Genomic DNA, 6,348 nt, shown 5'->3' with positions numbered 1-6,348 from the left:
CGTGGGATGTCTTCAGGATGCTGCCGCTCCGCTCCGGATGGATGAACAGAGAAGATGCCGCCTGGATCAAGACTTCTGATGGATGGAAGACCTCTTCTTGCCCCGCTTGGATGAAGACTTCTGCCGGTCTGGATGTCCTCTTCTGCCCGATCGGATGAAGACTTCGGCCCGCTGGGTGAAGACACGGTAGAGAGATCTTCAGGGGGGTAGTGTTAGGTTTATTTAAGGGGGGTTTGGGTTAGAGTAGGGGTATGTGGGTGGTGGGTTGTAATGTGGGGGGGGGTATTGTGTTTTTTTTTACAGGCAAAAGAGCTGTTTTCTATGGGGCATGCCCCCGCAAAAGGCCCTGTTCAGGGCTGGTAAGGTAATAGAGCTGATTACTTTTGTAATTTAGTATAGGGTAGGGCATTTTTTTATTTTGGGGGGCTTTGTTATTTTATTAGGGGGCTTAGATTAGGTGTAATTAGTTTAAAATTCTTGTAATTTTTTTTATTTTTTGTAATTTAGTGTTTGTTTTTTTTGTACTTTAGTTTAGTTTATTTCATTGTATTTAATTGTAGGTACTTGTAGTTAATTTATTTAATGATAGTGTAGAGTTAGGTTTAATAGTAACTTAGGTTAGGATTTATTTTACAGGTAATTTTGTAATTATTTTAACTAGGTAGCTATTAATTAGTCAATAACTATTTAATAGCTATTGTACCTAGTTAAAATAAATACAAAGTTGCCTGTAAAATAAATATAAATGCTAAAATAGCTACAATGTAACTATTAGTTATATTGTAGCTATATTAGGGTTTATTTTACAGGTAAGTATTTAGTTTTATATAGGATTAATTTATTTAGTTAATTTAATGACAGTGTAGTGTTAGGTGTAATTGTAACTTAGGTTAGGGTTTATTTTACAGGTAAATTTGTATTTATTTTAGCTAGGTAGTTATTAACTATTTAATAGCTATTGTACCTAGTTAAAATAAATACAAAGTTGCCTGTAAAATAAATATAAATCCTAAAATAGCTACAATGTAACTATTAGTTATATTGTAGCTATATTAATAGCTAGTAGGGGGCTTAGATTAGGTGTAATTAGTTTAAAATTATTGTAATATTTTATTATTTTTGCTAATTTAGTGTTTGTTTGTTTTTTTGTACTTTTCTGATGGATGGAAGACCTCTTCTTGGATGAAGACTTCTGCCAGTCTGGATGTCCTCTTCTGCCCCATCGGATGAAGACTTCGGCCTGGCTGGGTGAACACGACTCAAGGTAGGGAGATCTTCAGGGGGGTAGTGTTAGGTTTATTTCAGGGGGGTTTGGGTTAGAGTAGGGGTATGTGGGTGGTGGGTTGTAATGTGGGGGGAGGGATTGTGTTTTTTTTTTACAGGCAAAAGAGCTGTTTTCTTTGGGGCATGCCCCGCAAAGGGCCCTGTTCAGGGCTGGTAAGGTAATAGAGCTGTTAACTTTTGTAATTTAGTATAGGTTAGGGCATTTTTTTTATTTTGGGGGGCTTTGTTATTTTATTAGGGGGCTTAGATTAGGTGTAATTAGTTTAAAATTCTTGTAATATTTTTTTATTTTTTGTAATTTAGTGGGGGGGGGGTTGTACTTTAGTTTAGTTTTTTTAATTGCATTTAATTGTAGGTACTTGTAGTTAATTTATTTAATGATAGTGTAGTGTTAGGTTTAATTGTAACTTAGGTTAGGATTTATTTTACAGGTAATTTTGTAATTATTTTAACTAGGTAGCTATTAAATAGTCAATATCTATTTAATAGCTATTGAACCTAGTTAAAATGAATACAAAGTTGCCTGTACAATAAATATAAATGCTAAAATAGCTACAATGTAACTATTAGTTATATTGCAGCTATATTAGGGTTTATTTTACAGGTAAGTCTTTAGTTTTATATAGGATTCATTTATTTAGTTAATTTAATGATAGTGTAGTGTTAGGTGTAATTGTAACTTAGGTTATGATTTATTTTACAGGTAAATTTGTATTTATTTTAGCTAGGTAGTTATTAAATAGTTATTAACTATTTAATAACTATTGTACCTAGTTAAAATAAATACAAAGTTGCCTGTAAAATACATATAAATCCTAAAATAGCTACAATGTAACTATTAGTTATATTGAAGCTATATTAATAGCTAGTAGGGGGCTTAGATTAGGTGTAATTAGTTTAAAATTATTGTAATATTTTACTATTTTTGGTAATTTAGTGTTTGTTTGTATTTTGGTACTTGTATGATGGATGGAAGACCTCTTCTTGCCCCGCTTGGATGAAGACTTCTGCCGGTCTGGATGTCCTCTTCTGCCCCATCGGATGAAGACTTCGGCCCGGCTGGGTGAACACGACTCAAGGTAGGGAGATCTTCAGGGGGGTAGTGTTAGGTTTATTTAAGGGGGGTTTGGGTTAGAGTAGGGGTATGTGGGTGGTGGGTTGTAATGTGGGGGGAGGGATTGTGTTTTTTTTTTACAGGCAAAAGAGCTGTTTTCTTTGGGGCATGCCCCGCAAAGGGCCCTGTTCAGGGCTGGTAAGGTAATAGAGCTGTTAACTTTTGTAATTTAGTATAGGGTAGGGCATTTTTTTTTATTTTGGGGGGCTTTGTTATTTTATTAGGGGGCTTAGATTAGGTGTAATTAGTTTAAAATTCTTGTAATATTTTTTTATTTTTTGTAATTTAGTGTTTGTTTTTTTTTGTAATTTAGTGGGGGGGGTTTTGTACTTTAGTTTATTTAATTGTAGATAATTGTAGGTACTTGTAGTTAATTTATTTAATGACAGTGTAGTGTTAGGTTTAATTGTAACTTAGGTTAGGATTTATTTTACAGGTAATTTTGTAATTATTTTAACTAGGTAGCTATTAATTAGTCAATAACTATTTAATAGCTATTGTACCTAGTTAAAATAAATACAAAGTTGTCTGTAAAATAAATATAAATGCTAAAATAGCTACAATGTAACTATTAGTTATATTGCAGCTATATTAGGGTTTATTTTACAGGTAAGTATTTTGTTTTAAATATGATTCATTTATTTAGTTAATTTAATGATAGTGTAGTGTTAGGTGTTAGTGTAACTTAGGTTAGGATTTATTTTACAGGTAAATTTGTATTTATTTTAGCTAGGTAGTTATTAAATAGTTATTAACTATTTAATAACTATTGTACCTAGTTAAAATAAATACAAAGTTGCCTGTAAAATAAAAATAAATCCTAAAATAGCTACAAAGTAACTATTAGTTATATTGCAGCTATCTTAGGGTTTATTTTACAGGTAAGTCTTTAGTTTTAAATAGGATTCATTTATTTAACTATAGTAAACTTATTTCGTTTTATTTAAATTATATTTAAGTTAGGGGGTGTTAGGGTTAGGGTTAGACTTAGGTTTAGGGGTTAATAACCTTATTATAGTAGCGGCGACGATGGGGGCGGGAGATTAGGGGTTAATAATTGTAGGTAGGTGGCGGCGATGTTAGGGAGGGCAGATTAGGGGTTAATAAAATGTATTATAGTGTTTGCGAGGCGGGAGTGCGGCGGTTTAGGTGTTAATACATTTATTATAGTGGCGGCGATTTGCGGTCGGCAGATTAGGGGTTAATACTTGTAGTTAGATTGCGGCGACGTTGGGGGGAGGCAGATTAGGGGTTAATAACTATAATGTAGGGGTCGGCGGTGTTAGGGACAGCAGATTAGGGGTTAATAGCTATAATGTAGGTGGCGGCGATATCGGGTCGGCAGATTAGGGGTTAATACTTGTAGTTAGATTGCGGCGACGTTGGGGGAGGCAGATTAGGGGTTAATAACTATAATGTAGGGGTCGGCGGTGTTAGGGACAGCAGATTAGGGGTTAATAGCTATAATGTAGGCGGCGGCGATATCGGGTCGGCAGATTAGGGGTTAATACTTATAGTTAGATTGCGGCGACGTTGGGGGAGGCAGATTAGGGGTTAATAACTATAATGTAGGGGTCGGCGGTGTTAGGGACACCAGATTAGGGGTTAATAGCTATAATGTAGGCGGCGGCGATATCGGGTCGGCAGATTAGGGGTTAATACTTGTAGTTAGATTGCGGCGACGTTGGGGGAGGCAGATTAGGGGTTAATAACTATAATGTAGGGGTCGGCGGTGTTAGGGACACCAGATTAGGGGTTAATAGCTATAATGTAGGCGGCGGCGATATCGGGTCGGCAGATTAGGGGTTAATACTTGTAGTTAGATTGCGGCGACGTTGGGGGAGGCAGATTAGGGGTTAATAACTATAATGTAGGGGTCGGCGGTGTTAGGGACAGCAGATTAGGGGTTAATAGCTATAATGTAGGTGGCGGCGATATTCGGTCGGCAAATTAGGGGTTAATAAAATAATGCAGGTGTCAGCGATAGCGGGGGCGGCAGATTAGGGGTTAATAAGTGTTAGATTAGGGGTGTTTAGAGACTCGGGGTACGTTAGGGTGTTAGGTGCAGACTTAGTGTTTCCCCATAGGAAACAATGGGGCTGCGGTGTTAGTTTTTTTTCAGCCGAAACTCCCATTGTTTCCTATGGGGAAATGCCGAATCTTAACGAGCTAATTCGGATTTATTCGGAGATACGGCAGCTATTTCGGATTCATTCGGTAGATTCGGAAGTATTTTAATTCGGAAATCCGAATCGATCCGAATCTCCGAATTTACCGAATTTACCGAATTTCCGAATTAATCCGAAACGAACCGCACATGTCTAGTTTTAAGAGATATGGACACATACATAAATGATATAATAACGAAATGTATTTACAAGTAACAGTATGTATGAGCAAGAATTTAAAAAAAAAGTTTAATAACACCAATAGCTACTTACTATTTTAATTGGATGTATGAGGTTGATGGGATGAACACAGTTTCTGAATATTTGGTGGAATATTAGATAAAGACACTCGCATTTCATCATCAAGCATTTTTAAGCTTCCACTTCCTATCCATATATCAAGAGCAGGAGCAGCAATGCACTACTGGGAGTTAGCTGCAAAAAACCCCTTTAACTTCTGACTTCAGCTCAGCGTTTAAGCTGCCACCCTTAGAGCTCTGCGAGTCTGACTGACTACTGCCTGTGCTGAAAACACACTGCTGTCCCACTCACTGACTACACATGCAGTCACGAGCCGATTGAGGAAACTACACATGCAGTTCAGGAGCCATTGTGCCGCCAAAGCCGGCAATTGGAATAGTTTCAGTTCCCGCTGATCTGCGCCAATAGGCTAAGATGATCTGTGACCCACTAGGTATCAATCACGTGTCAACCACGTGAAATGCGTAGCAGGCAGGTGGAAAGTCAGAAACCAAAATTTTTTTTTAAATTCCAAACTATTTGTGTTGAAGCAGGGACACACCTACACACTGCTGCCAACACATTAATGTGTCACGACACACAGTTTGGAAAGCACTGCACTAGGCGCTCCTTCTCCTACTTTTCTGTTTTCTATATTATCTAGAACGATTAAGTTAGGCAATCGTTCTCCTTAGAACTGAAGTGAGCTTGTATACTATTCACACGCCTCTGGCGCTGTCCTCTATGCATGTTTCTCCGAGCAATACATCTTGCCTTGAAAAACTTTTTCCCCCTACAATTCTGCCCCAGAAGCTTTTGAAAAGTGGAGGCACATGCAAAAGCTCCAAATTAGTTTCTTGCACATGCTCAGTAAAGGACTTTTTCTGCAAAAATCATGTGACAGTAGATTTTATGTTACCCAATTATCTCACTAAACGCAGTGGGTACAATGAGAATTTCTAACTGCTCATTTTGAAATTTATTTTTATTATCACTTTGACTTAAAATGAAAGTAAATCTTAGCGTTTTACAAATGCTAGGATTGACTATTGAAACAAATAAAGGGGACTTTCATTCATGAACTATAAGATACTTCATATAGGAAGCTCCTTTATTTGTTTCAATTGATCGCCGTTTTTAGCTGCTACAGCAGCCCACGGCTAAAAAAATGTTTTGCTAAGAGGTGAGGTTTCATTGTTAATTGTTTTATTCTGCACACTTTTACTATTCCTAGGATTTGGTAGGAAGTATCAAGATCTACCCTTTGGCACTAAGACATGTAGAAAATCCTAGACTTTATAGGAAAGGTTTGATTTGGCAAAAGCAGCCCTTTCACTATGAACTGTGCTCTACGTCATAAAAAGGAAATGAAACCCAAATTTTTCCTTTCATGATTCAGATAGAGAATACAATTTTAAAGAACTATTAAACTTGACTTTTTAACAACAAATAAAATGTTTCATTATTCCAAGTGAAACATTATTGCAATATACATTAATTATTTATTTTGTAGCCTTTTGCTATAAAACACATCTACAAGTT

Source organism: Bombina bombina, chromosome 6 (assembly GCF_027579735.1).
Source record: "Bombina bombina isolate aBomBom1 chromosome 6, aBomBom1.pri, whole genome shotgun sequence".
In the NCBI taxonomy this organism is placed as follows: Eukaryota; Metazoa; Chordata; class Amphibia; order Anura; family Bombinatoridae; genus Bombina; species Bombina bombina.
This window is presented reverse-complemented; position numbering follows the sequence as displayed.